Source organism: Larimichthys crocea, chromosome VI (genome assembly GCF_000972845.2).
Source record: "Larimichthys crocea isolate SSNF chromosome VI, L_crocea_2.0, whole genome shotgun sequence".
Taxonomy (NCBI): domain Eukaryota; kingdom Metazoa; phylum Chordata; class Actinopteri; family Sciaenidae; genus Larimichthys; species Larimichthys crocea.
Window position 1 is genome coordinate 7,923,590 of NC_040016.1, and position 14,318 is coordinate 7,937,907.

At 40.3% G+C, this 14,318-nt stretch overlaps 2 long non-coding RNA genes across 3 annotated transcripts in view; one reads left to right on the forward strand and one right to left on the reverse strand.

The window, feature by feature from the left end:
* Window positions 1-1,849: 1,849 nt before the first annotated feature.
* Window positions 1,850-8,268, reverse strand: LOC109139655 (uncharacterized). The gene is made up of 2 exons (XR_002042252.2): window positions 8,027-8,268; window positions 1,850-3,773 (listed from the first exon to the last, which is right to left on the reverse strand). It is a non-coding gene; the product is annotated as an uncharacterized LOC109139655 (long non-coding RNA).
* A 2,377-nt stretch (window positions 8,269-10,645) lies between these two features.
* The window catches only part of LOC113745845 (uncharacterized), a 29,275-nt gene continuing 25,602 nt past the window's right edge, over window positions 10,646-14,318 (forward strand). For both annotated transcript variants that reach the window (XR_003462449.1, XR_003462448.1), the window contains exon 1: window positions 10,646-10,753. This is a non-coding gene — a long non-coding RNA (uncharacterized LOC113745845). The remainder of the gene's footprint in view (window positions 10,754-14,318) is intronic.

The following is a 14,318-nucleotide window of genomic DNA, read 5'->3' on the forward strand; positions in this document are numbered from 1 at the left end:
TCTCAGTGTGCTATTCACTTATTTACTGCTGTCATAAATATGCATAAGCATTTGTTATGATTACTTTTACATTACCTCACACCATGTAAGAAGGAGTGCTACCACAGGTCCTTCATTCCAACAGCTGTCAGACTCTTTTAACACCAGCATGACTTCATGACTTTCTTCAGCATAACTTTTTAACTTCTTGATTTCCCCAACGTGGGATCTATCTTATCTTATTTTATGAACAAAAGCAGTGAGTTGTTGGTGTGTGCCATTATACATTATGCCCTTCTCATGGATGATTGCACCTGGATCAAACAAGTTACATAGGGCGAAATCAGTCATATGAGTTACAGAGTGGAAATGACAGAGGCACCATTCACCCAAAGTTATTTTCAAACTGTTATTTTAAGGCAAAACAGGGCTGTCTAAGGATGCTGCTGCTGATGTCATGTATAATTGAGACACTCCTTATGACTCACAATCACTCTAAAGTGAAAAGACATTGAATAAGTTGCCAAGTGAGTTTGCTCTTATTTGCTGTTGATATAGCAACACACTCACATGCTATGAATATCCTTACCCATACACCAGATTGGCTTCTTGCAGACATCAGAGATAAAAATAAAGTTGTGTTGGGGGCAGAGATGTCTACCCTTTTACAAGGGTAGCATTTCAGTCTTTTCAATTTAGTGATGACTCATCAACAACTTATTCCTCTGTTTGAAAGTCAGCAGGTAGCGACAGGTAATTAGAAAGCTGTGATGGACGATACTACTTAGCAGTTACTCTCCTGTAAGAGAAATGTCAGATCAGGATTTGATAAGCTGTAAAGAGTTCAGTGTTTGGTAAGTGATGTCAGATGTATAATTTATAGCAAATCAGTGTCTGGTTTTGTTGATAATATCTGTTATTTGTTTTTTTTAGCTTACCCTCATTGATATAAACAGTGTTTAATAATAGCGCAAAATAACAGAAATGCCCGTCAGCATAGTGAAATACATTGCAACATCTGCAAAAAATGAACACCAGAACAGTTTTAACTAAAACTGAATATTATAACCTTCATGAAGTATAACGCTCCTGTACCAAATAAAATGCTCAATTGAGTGTAGATTCATAATTGCTTTTTCTGTTAACCTGCTTTTAACCTTGACATGGTGGGTTAATCAGTCATAAATTTTAATTAAGAATTCCCCCTCATTTATGCAAAAAGACAACTACATTAATGTGTATGTCAACAATGTGACACGTGGAGGGTAACAGGGTTGTCATTTGTGGGCTTGATTTTTTTTTTAAAGATTTTATTTATCTGACAGAGACAGCTCGGAGAGCGACAGGAAATGTGAGGAGAGAGAGATTGGGGAATGACATGCAGGAAAGAGCCACAGGTCGGACTCCAATCCTGGGCCATGGGCTGCCGTGGCAAGGACTAAGCCCCCACACATGGAGAGGATGCTCTACTGACTGAGCTAAACGACATCCCGATTTAAAAAAAAAAGTTTTAGACTCATATTGGCTAAACTCCTTTGAGTCTCCACATAATGAAGAGAGAAAATCAGGCAGGCGTGCATTAACAGATTACATGCTGTAATTAAACTGAACTTTAAGCACTGAAATTCAAAAGAATTGCCTCTCTGCTCTGTGGGTCAGAGACAGATTACAATGGTTTAGTGACAGCATATAGAGGGTGAAGTCAAACTTCTGTCACTGTTCCTTAAAACCAAACAGAGGGGACATGATGGCGATATTTAATAAACACAATGAATATACATTTGTTACATTTCTATATAAAAAAAACTTCATTTACTTCAATCAACTTCATTTGAACAATAGGCCATAATACATGAAACACTGTAGCCTACAAAGTTGAATGAAACCTTTATTAATGGATATTCAGTATAGTGCTATGGATACCATGTTGCACTGTTTTAGTCTTTAAATATGAGGGGGGAAAAAACTGTGACAGCTCAGCACTGGGCAGATACACAACCTCAGAAGTACTTTTAGCATTTGACTAGATAATCTCTTTCTCGTCTGTCCCTGGAAGAAAACTACGAGACAAGATAAATGAAACTTACAGCATGACTGATGATTAAGCAAGCAAAAAGCAAACACACTTAAAGAGAAACTCAATGTAATAGAGTTGTGCTTTGTTTCAAGAGCTTTGCTGGTTTTGTACCTCATAAGGATCATTCAGGAAAACCTTCAAAACTTCAATGGTCCTATATAAACAAACAAACCTGATGGCCTTCAGTGATTGCATGGCAGGCAGCTCAATGCTGCCATCTTCTGGTACTTTAAGAGAACTCATCATGCAACTGGAGAAGCAGAGGTTTGTTGATAGTCCCTCCACATTGTAACCGATTTCAAATGGTGCTAGACATGATGGAAACTCTGAACACCAGACGAAAACGGTCAGCCCTGGTGAGAGGGGTACTGGATTTATCCGAGACCTTCTTCTCCTAGTTCTGATCACGGTGGTGTATGCTGTATAAAGAACTGATCCAGATAACCAACTGACACATATTTGCCATCATCAGTGGATATCCTCATATATTCATGACTTAATGTGTAATTGTAAAATGTGTAAAATTTGGATGCTAACAATGCCCCAATCTGCAATCCTAAACTTTCTGACAACTTAGTGAGTGATGCTGTCAGTGTCGTCATCGTTCCTGAGGTCTGTTCCTGCTCAAGAACACCGATTTCAAATGGTGCTAGATGGGATTTTATACTCTAAGTCACCACCTGAAACCGGTTCCCTGGGGAGGATGCCTTTGGACAAAACACCTTGAGAAGCCATGTCCCATTCTGCAAAAAAATAAACAAAAAAAAAATCAACATGTTCATGCATTTTACAAAGTAAATTATTGTACTACCATCATAAAAGAGGCTTCTAAATGGGTACGTTTGATTTGTGCGAAGGAATATGCTGAAATTCGTAGAGTAGAAGAAGATAAAGAGATATGGATAGGAGACGGGGTACGGTAACGGGATGTTATCCTGGACAAATGAACAAAGACAGAAAAAAAAGTTGAATAACCGATTTGTTTTTGTTCTGGCTGAAATACAAATTCCAGTACTTAAGGTCACAGATCTGTTGTTTTAATGGCTACTCGATAGGGAGAACTCCGATTTCTCAAAACCTTTTTTTGTCTAAGTAAGCTTTTGCAGTTTGTTTGAAACGCTGCCTTCAAGTTCAGTTGTGGTGTTGAAATTACATAAAAGAATGTTTGATAACCATCATTTCAACTTTTGTGTTATTTAATGGGAAACAGAATACCCACCTGCTTTATCACACGCATCGTAAAGGCAAATATTTGCGCACACTGGATTTTACTAACTATAAAAACTAATATGTGCAACAAACATAGCATGCTTTAGTCTATAGATCAGTTTGTGGTATTTCCAAATGCCAGTATTGGAGTTCTAGCTCTTTCCACGAAACAGAGACTGACAAAAAAGGAACCCGAAACTCAGGAAGCTGCAGACTCTTTGCTGGCACCAAGACCAATGAGAAGAAGCACTGAGTCACGGTCAGTTCCTCAAAGAATGACACAGCATCTCAAGTGCATCGGATGACCAAGATCTCAGCGTAAGAAAGGACACGGCAACAGACTGGCACCAGAGATGAACCCCAACAAAAACTGTCTATGAATCATACTGAGGAAAAATAGCCCTCCGCAGCTCCCTGTAGACTTCTTTGTAGTGCACAATAGGATACTGTGTCCTCTCCTGGGTCTGGCTCAGGCATCCAGTCCTGCTCCTGGTCCAAGTGGGGTTGACTGTGGTACAAGAAGTAAAAAATTAATCCTGAAATAGGTAAGGATTCATTAGTATGAACCCCTGTTGTCCATTCCTATGAAGCATGTATAGCATGTCTACTGTCACTATTAATGTTCTTATTTTCTTTTGAAATGACAGCATAATACCAATGCAATTAATGAAAACTCACTGGATTCTATTTGTAGGTCTAGCATTAAAACACTGGCATTATCTGCCTTGTCAGAGTCTCGGGCGCTGTTGTTCTGTTGAAGGGAAAAGGTGACGTAGCAACTAATCCAAAACCTTCATGTGTCTTTCGGGGACAGTTTCCCTGTCTGTCACTCCCTAATCCTCTTCACTTCTAGTTTAGTATATTGGCTTCTAAAACAACAGCAGCTGTACGGATTATATGCTTATATCAAATTTGGGCATATATGATGGTCAACATTGTTTCACGGACATGTACAAAATATTAAAATATCCTCGATTTCGAAACTACCAGTATTTACATAAACACAGAGTCCTCTTCGAGAATAACTCAGGCAGACTGTGTGGTATAAAAGCAGCACTGCTTTGGTCCGTCTTCTCCTTGTTTTTTGCTGCTCCTCCTGTGTAGCATGGCTGTTTGTGAAGGCTGCATCTACCTCTCTCTTGCTCTCTGGTTCTTTTTTACTACAAGCTCTTTTCGGCCCGACTATTGTGTGCTCAGAGGCTGCTTTCTGCATCAAAGCATTTTTTTTTTCCCCGTTCCAAGTCACCTGACCATCTACTGCTTAGTTAAAGGCGCATCAGCCCATTTTAAAACAAAAACAAAAATGAACTTGTTTCATTCAGAACCGTCATATCAAACATATTTAAAAGCTAAATTAAAGTGAAAAACACAAATAGCTTTTCAATCAGAAACAAATCGATTAAATTTTTCTGATTTAAGAGTCACACAATAGCACATCCATTTAGGTAAACACTGTCTGACTGTGCATCAGACTGTTAGAGGCCAAACTGGGTTGGGTCACATTAGAGTAAGTGACGTAAAATGAACACTGAATACCTGGATGTGTGTCACAGTGTGTGCGCGTAACAGTGGGGTGGTTAGGCGGATGGGGTTGTGTACATGTGTGCACGTGCAAATAGGGTAGGCTTAATCCTCTTACAGATTAGAGGTCCTAATTTATCAGGAGTGAGAGGGGCAAACTCATCTAGGTAATGTGTTTTTAAACCACCTCTCAACATTTGCGCAGTCAGGTGAAACTACAGAATATTTTTGCTCAAAATGCTATTGTTTGTCTATTGTCTATATGTATATATGTACGTACTGTATGTATTACCATCAAATTGTGGCATTATAAAGGAATCACATGATACTTGGACAAATATTATAGCCAAAGGTGGCGCAGACTTTAGTTCCTGCTGTGCTAAAAGTAGCAATTGTGTTTGGATTGTGCAATAGCCTGGATATCGCCTTTCACATTGAATCATTTTCTCTTCCGATCAACAAATTGTGAAATGTTTGGAGATGTAAGAGCCTTAACACGTTTAGATGAGCCTGACACTTTGTTTGTTCTATCTGCTGGTGGGCGGAAATAAATGGGAAGGACACAGACGGAAGAGCTGATTTACACTTTGTCACCCTCTTCTGGCTCCTGCTCTGCCTGTTGGGAAATATCAGATGCCACGCTGATAACAGGAGCCGCTTCACGAGTTATATAGCTGGGGGTAAAAGTCTATAAGATGTAGCAATAAGCTGTCTCACTGTTTCACCCTCCTATGTATTGTACATCTTTAAATAAAAATATTAACAGAAGTTAATACATACCTCTGCACATAGAAACAAGGCTATTAATAATGGCAGTAAGAAGAGGTACTGTGAGTTTCAACACAGTATCTTAGCAGGTTTTCAGCCAGTCTTACAGCATGTTATGGTGTCTAGCTGCTAATGATACCTGCAAATGAATGCTGCCTCACACTTGTCTATTAATACATCATCATCTAGCGAGGCCAGCAGTGCTCCGGGTTTAATTTTAGCACTGTCATCTCTTGGCTCTGTGCCACCTATGATTCTATAATCTGTGAGTAGGAGGGATCTCTTTTAAAAGGCAGTGGGTCGCTCACCATTTTTTTCTCTGAAGTTTTACATGGGCTACAGGTGATGCTGGCCTCTGCTGTTAACACATCCATCCGTAGATTCACACTGTTTCTGTTCAGGAGTCTCGTTTGCTGCATCTAGTTTTTTGGCCCGATAGCATCTGCTGAATTGCATTTGCTCCAGCTGAAAAAGCAGGGATTGTTTTTTTGGGTTTTTTTTTTTTTGTACTCAATAACAGCATTATTGTGAAATCTCTCCAAGAACTCTGAATAAAACTAGGCTGAGTGCATCGCATTTAGCCCGCTTGTACTGGGCTCCTCTGTTTGTTTGACTTGAGAGGCATCGCCCCTCCCTGAAAGAACGGCAAAATAACTATTGAGGTCACGTTTCCTTGTCTGTAAAAGTGGGTCACTTGTCCTACTAGTCAGCCTCAGAAGACATAGTTAATATTAACAACTGCAGCCAACATGTTACTCACGGTCAGTGAAAATATTCTGATGAGTTTTGGTCAGAACAATGCAAATAAGCACAAGGGCTCTGCAGTAACACCATCCCTGACACTCTTTCAGCAAACTTGTACATCCTCCCATGACCTTTACCTGTTTGTTTCAAAACTACCATAGTGACATTCCCTCGGGAGTCAAGTTTCTATTCAGTACACATAATTAAAGTTCTAAAGCTCCCCTTACCTCTCCTCCCCTCCCCGTCTCTCTCTCTCTCTCTCTCTCTCTCTCTTTCTATTTCCTTGCCAATGGTTTAGTAACTCATGAGGTCTACTGCTGATTCACCCACAGACCGAACAAATCCGCTTGGCAGGAAGGAGTCTGCTCCTCCTGCGCGTCTGATTTTCACCTCGGAAGCTCTGTGAGGCAGGCGAGCGCTTCATCCCCCATCCCTCTGGCAGGTAAGCAGCATGAGGCACCACGCCCTCATTCACTAGGGTCATTAGGAAGCTACAAGCAGCCAGAGAGTGTGGCGTCAACAGCAACAGTGTCATCACATCAGGCGTGTCAGAGTCCTGTTGTGTTCTGGCAGGTGTGCATTAAGAGGTCCTGATGGATTTCTCACAATAACAACAGATTTGAGGACTACAAAACCACAAGTTAGTTGCATAATCAGATATATTTATCTATGCCATCAGTACAAAATGAGGGTAAAATAAACCCCAGAAATTTAAAGTGAAAGCGATCAGGAAGAGATGAGGAATACCTTTGTGTCAACATCCCTTTACAGTAAATGATTCAGCCCGAGGATTGTGTAACTCAATAGCACCCCCTATGTTTGGGAAATATATCTTGTTTTCGTCATATCAAGTGCGCACTAAAAAGCCAGATTACTATTAAGAACCCCCTGGGATCTCTGTGACGCAGCAAATGTTGTTTAACACCTGAGAGATAAAATACGCTGCGTCACCATTGTGTCGCTAACTTGAATCTGAACTTCTTCCTCTGAAATAATACATAAACAACAGAACAACACTCTATGGGTGACCACGTTTGGAAAGTATATTTCTCCTGCTTAAAAAAAAAAAAAAAAAATTATAAAATTATATACTATATATATATATATATTAAAAGTGTTCTTTTTCTTTGATAAAAAAAACACAGCGCATGAAGCCATGAGGTGTTAAATGGTCGTGCCAATACGAACTGCGTAATATCGTCCTCTCCCACAACAGGATTACGCACTATCCATCTCTTGCGCAGCATCCTATTCCGAGCTCTTCCTTCACACGCCATCCCCACCGACACCACGCTTTGTTTACGTCTCCGTTTTAACATTAAATTCACAGCACAGCTTAAGTTTCAGAGCCTGGACAACTACGCTGTCATGCCGGCGCAGCATGTTTCACCATCGCGGCGGAAAGTCCCACTGGATTTAATGTGGTTTGTCGGTCCTTCTCGCTGACGCAGTTTAATTTACCTGTTGTCACGTCGATGATGAAACACACATGATTTAAAAAGTGTTTATAACCCCTTTCTAACATGAAGCCCCCTGTTTGCCTACAAAACAGCGGCTTGTATTCTCTTTTTTCCTTTATTCTTTACACTTTTACAACAGTGCCTCTGGGCTTTTTATTGTTACCTTCCCACCCAGCACTGGAATGGTTATGAATTACACAGTGATATTCTCTACGCAACATACGCAGCATTATGTGGCTCTCGCCTTATAATAACATAAATAACTTACGTGTTTATCTCAAGCCTGTTTCCCTCCCGTGCCAAAGCAGTCTCAACCAGCCCCGCTCAGACCTGGTCTTCCTGTGAATGGACAGTCCACCAGGTCCCTGTTTCAGCCTTATTGTCGGTATTATCAATCTCGGAGCATACGTTTATCACAGTGTATCCCCCTAACGATTTTCCATAGCGCAACACGGGAACCCCGCCCCTGACACTCCCCCAGCCGCTGGTTGGCCGGGCGGCTGGAGAGTCTTTCCTCATAGCCAGAATCACATGTGGCTGACGCATGTTTACAAACATCGGTGAAATCACATGGTAATGGACGCCGTTTTACCGTAAACTACCTCATTTTGACGCAGCTTCCAGATGTCGTGCCGAGATTTTTTTTTATTACAAATAAAGGATAATAAATGACACATCATAGGGACATTTACATATTAGGTCAAAGGTTTAATTTAAAATACTAGAAATCCGAGAACTGAACTGCTAATAACCCATGAATCATTGTACATGCGTCACGAGACAAAGAGGTCCTTTATCTTATACATTGTTGTCGACTTCTAACCTACTGCCAAAGCCTTTAATCATTTTAGGTGTCATAAGATCAACACAATAACCCAGAATATGAAGTTTTATGGTTTTCAAATATCTCCATTAAGTCTAAAGAATCACATTTTTTGTAGGGGGCACTGTCAAAAATGTTTGTAATCCATAGATCAGGCAGATATGTGTGACATGACAAAAAAAATATCACCTAAAATGCAATGCCGATTTTGTTCCAACAGATGGCAGTGTAACACTCAAAAATGGCTTGGTGGACTGCTTTTTGAATATCCCTGGGCATCACTATATTCTTAGTTATTATATATTATATAATTTACATTAAAAACATACAGTGTAGATGTATGTGGGTTATAATGTTAAATTTAGAGCAACTTAAAATAGGCTTCTGTAATTTGTCCTATAGCCAAGATCAGGACGAGGAGCAGATGCTTTGAGGGGGAACAGAAGGCCTGAGGAGACACTTATTACAGCAACACTGTGGCATTTTTATACTACACTGGCTTGCAGTCAGGTGAATGGTAACTCTTATTCCACCTCTATGCCCTGTATGCCTGCCCTAGGTGATCTTGTGTTCCACGTACAATCACCCACGAGAAGTACGAGAAGAAGAAGTCACACACCACTTGTTATTATGGTGAATCTGGATCATATCATCCTGTGCCTCAAGTCTTGATAATTTACAGAGTGTATTGATGGACAGTGAAGTAACTGCTACAAACTTTAGCTGCTCTTAGCTAATGTTAGCTCAGTTTGATAGCTGTATCACAGCCCCAGGGCACGGAGTAGTTTGACAGGGAGTAGAGCCTGTGTTGTGCCAGAACCGGAGCCTGGGTAAGCAGGCAATGCGACCAGCCTCTGCAGGCTCTATGGACATAATGTTAGAGGTGAAAGAAACCTTGATTACGGAGCCCCTAAAGCAGTGTTTCTCAATCCTGGTCCTCGGGGGCCGCTGCCCTGCATGTTTTAGATTTTTCTGCTCCACCACACCTGATTCAAATGAGTGGCTCGTTATCAGCCACTGCCAGAGCTTGATGACGAGCTGATCATGTGAATCAGTGTGTGGTGGAGCAGGAAACATCTAAAACATGCAGGGCAGCGGCCCCCGAGGACCAGGATTGAGAAACACTGCCCTAAAGGGACATGGTGAAAGAAAAAAGGGACATGGTGAAAGAAAAAAAATGGAAGTGTTTCTGGTGCGCACCGAAAGTTTCTCGTGCGCACCAGAAAGTTTCTCGTGCGCACCAGAAAGTTTTAGTGGGCAGTTTCTGGTGCGCACCAGAAGTTTCTCGTGCGCACCAGAAAACTGCCACTAAAAAGTTTCTGGTGCGCACAGAAGAGAAAGTTTCAGTGCGCAGGAAAGTTTCTGGTGAGCACGAGAAAGTTTCTGGTGCGCACGAGGAAAGTGTTCTGGAGCACGAGAAACTTTCTGGTGCGCACAAGAAACTTTCTGGTGCGCACCAGAAACACTTCCATTTTTTTTTCTTTCACCATGTCCCTTTAGGGGCTCCGTACTTGATGGAAGAAGTTAAGAGAAGAAAATTGATTGACCAACCAAAAAGCTGCAGGACAAGAGTAACTTTTAAGTCGTTGGCCACACTTAAATAAAAATAGAGGCTGAAAAACTGAAAGACTCTTGCTGTTGGACTAGTAAGTAATATTAGCTGACTGCTATGTCTTGTGTTGTTGCACCTGCTTGATGTTTAGTTGTTAGCACAGTTGTCAGTTTTTGACACGTGTACAGCTGACCACATTTATCACAGTGCTATAACACTCTGAAAATTTTTTTCTGAAATGTTGCTTTAACTAATTTTTTTACTCCACCCCAAGCTGCAACTTCTGAGAAGAAATATACATTAATGGACAGAGTTATGTGTTGCTAATTTCATTTTTATAATTTCTTTTGACTTGATATCCAAATTCCAGTTAGGTATAGTCAATAAAAGCCATACATTGGATGATGTCATTACCTTGTGTAAGTTGTGCCCCCTCAGTGCTCGACTTAAATGTCATTTACGGTAAGAGACGTGACTCATTACGTCCCTTACGGTAATTGGTATGTTATGTCACGGTAGTCACGTTTTGGCGGGAAAGTAAGACCCTTATTAAACTAAAGAAAAATACGTCACGTGTTAGCAGCTCCTCCCTGGATACAAAACCTCCCACAGCCTTTCAAGTAAGTACACGTATGTGTAAACTGGTGTCTCCTTAAGTTTGGCTGTGACGAGTTTTAAAACGGCCCTGAAACCACTTTTAGTTTGGTTTTAATCCAAAGCTAATGTTGACTTTGATAGTCTGTCCTTGTCGAGAACGGTTCGTGTTTTTAAGGACTAATTAGGAAAAATGTCTGTCCCCATCTTTGAACAACAACCTTTAGCTGAAACGACGAAGCATCCCCACTAGGTGGTGGTACAGTATTTACTATACTGTGCTGTACTGGAAACACAAGTAGTACAAACTATTAGTAACTATTTATTTTTTCTGTGTTTCATCTGTAGTAGTGGAAAGTAGACCTCACTCACTCACTTCAATAAATGCTGTCAATATTTCCAGTTTATGCTCGGGCATTTCTCCAGGAAAAAATGTTTGCAGGTTAAACTTTCCACTTGATATAATAAAGTGGCCAGTTTCAGTTTGCTACCAATCATTATTTATTTTTATGCAGGTAAAACTTTTTATCCCATTATTTTCACTTATTTTTATCTGGTGGTATCAACACAAATATTTGAATACTTCTTACATTGCCACTTCTAAATTATTTCATTGTTATTCATTAAGGTTCTTATTATTATTTATCAAAAATTATTTTAAAGTCTTAGGATTGAATGCATCTGATCATTTGCATGGCAGAACATGTCATCAGTCATTTGGTTGGTGGTATAATCACTGGCTCCTCTTGTCCGCAAACCCTAAATTGCTTTTAAATTGTGTGTATGTGAATGGAATAATACTCGTGTGAGTAGTATAGCAAAACGGTGTGAGTGTAGCCCTGAGAATAATCTTGAACAATGTGATACGGCCTTGTTCAGAGTGATTGCCGAGCAGCTATCAGCAAACACCACACTGACCTTTGCACCCACTCAGCTTTACAGAAGCTGTATGGACAGCGGTAGCCTCTAGCCTGGTGAGCTGGGTAAGTGAACCATTACAGCAGGCATGTATAGGCTGTCAGGGTGTAACAACAGCAACAGTTCAAAAAGGTCACATCAGCTAGGATGACGGCGCTGGTTAATTTGCTGTACTCACATCAACTACACACACACACACACAGGTACTGTATATACACCATCTCCAGTGTAACCAGAATAACCATGTTCATTGCCTTTTGTCTCAAAACACTCACTATTTAACTAGAACTATTTCATTTTTCTCCGGGTTGCTGATCATGACAAGATCCATGTTATTATATCTGCAGTATTCTCTTGCATTTGACCACGTCACTGCTCCAGGGACAAATATAACGTCCCCATAGAGCCCAGAGAGCCACCTTGACAAGACCTGTGAGAATTAAGAACCTGAGAGCACTGTTCTTCATATTGAGCTAAGGTTCGCTTCTGTGGAGTTATCCCATCCTGTCATGGGCCTTTAGTACACTTGAAGGAGCAGCAAATACCCAATTACAGTGCATCTTAGGCTGTTAGGAAAATGCAGAGGAACCTATACACAGGTGTGCTTATACAAATTGAGGATAATACAATGACACATGACAAAGACTAACAGGATATGACGATTTATTGAGTGGATATAATATGAGGTTGCACAAGGTGAGTGGGTATGTAGTAAATAAAAGACCAAAGACTAAAGGTTCTAGATAGAGAGAGGGAAAGACTGAGGAAAGATAATAATAATAATAATAATAATAATAATAATAATAATAATAATAGATTGCATATTATGCCCTGTGCATGAATAATTTCAGCTCTTAATGTGTCTGTAAAAACATGGATACATATAACAGCTCAAACATTATTACTATCCTTTAATATCTTTATTACTTTACTAATCAACTGGTAAATTCTAGCACACCCTCGTAGCACTAGAATATTCTCTGTTATCTTGGAAAGAGAACATACATACTTTGATCTATGTATCATGCTAGAGTATAATGGCAGACAAAGCTGAGTTTGTCTGTACAGTCCCAACTTTCCCAGTACCATCCCTTCAGTGAGAAGGCTCCACAGCGGTGAGTTATGGCAGGGCAATGTGGCATCTTCCCCTGTTTCCAGACCTGGAACTCCATTTCCTCTCCGTGCACCCACAGCCATTTGTCACCTAGGTAGCGCAGGCCGGTCCACACATGGTCTGCCTGGGCATCTTTGCTAGCATACAGGGTTTTAAGCACAGCAGAATCAGAGCTCAGGCTAACCAGATCACCGTTCTTCTGACGACAATGATCCATCGACTCTTCCCACGTCTTTTTTTCCTTCACCAAAACGAGGTGGCTATGGAAACAGAAGAATGAGAATGTGTCAGTGTCACAGTTCTTTTTGTACCAGCCGTCTACATTTAATGCCACACATCTGCCGCCTCCTGGGTTCAGCAATTTTATCCAGTTGAACGATGCATTTATTCCTCCTGCCCACTTCCAGATATTATTGTCATCTTGGTAGAGGCCAATCCAGGTGAGGTCCTGCGGGTTGCCTTGTCGGAGCGAGACAATTTGATCATTTTCCTCCTTGTTGCTGATCAAGAGAAAATCGGCATTGATCGATCTACAGTATTCTCTTGCCTGTGCCCATGTCACTTTCTCACTGTGATAGGAAACCATCCCACAGAGAGCCACTTTGACAAAACCTGTGAGAATTAAGAACCTGAGAGCACTGTTCTTCATATTGAGCTGATGCTGGGGTTCGCTTCTGTGGAGTTATCTCATCCTGTCACGGGTCTTTAGTGCACTTGAAGGAGCAGCAAACACCCAATTACAGTGCATCTTAGGCTATTAGGAAAATGCAGAGAAGCAGGTGTGCTTATACAAATTGAGGATATTCAAATGTATACACAGTCTAATGAAGATTATTTTGAATTTATTCACAAATGTCCTTGCCACTAAGGTTATAAAAGTTCTTAAACGTCTCAGGCAATAAGTAAAATTAGCATGTGCTCTAAAAGAATATTGTACACTGTATGTAACACTGAGAGCTTTAGATTAATGTGTGTGTGTGTGTGTGTGTGTGTGTGTAATGGTTGTGTTTTGGATTCTAGATTTGCACATTCAACCTAGGCTTTAGTCTGACCAATAGTCAAATATTGATTTGCATTTGAAAAGAAAAAAAAAGACCTCATAATCTAACCATGTAATAACAATAATAAGAAGAAATAGTTGTTTGCTTCTATTATTCCTTTAAATCCTTGTTGATGTTTGCTTCATGTAGTCTATAATGGGTAATTTATATTACATTTTGAAAATGACTAACTTGACTAAGAGCACATCCCTAACAAGTGGTGTGGTGTAACTGGTGTAGATCAAGCTCAAAACAAAGACTAGCTTGCTTGAAATAAATCATATCATATTTGGTTCACTATATTTTTCAGCACCAGGAGACTGTTTTGCATGATAGGATGTGTCCACTGTTTTTAAGGCATTTTCTCATTTACTGGTGGTTTAGGATAATGAGTTTGTAGCTATATATTTAGATGGTGGACAACAGAAATTAAGTATCTAGGTTAACTTTAAAAGACCATAGATTTTGGATATGGTTTCTATCCTGCACTTCACTGCACAACCCAATATCAAACCCTCA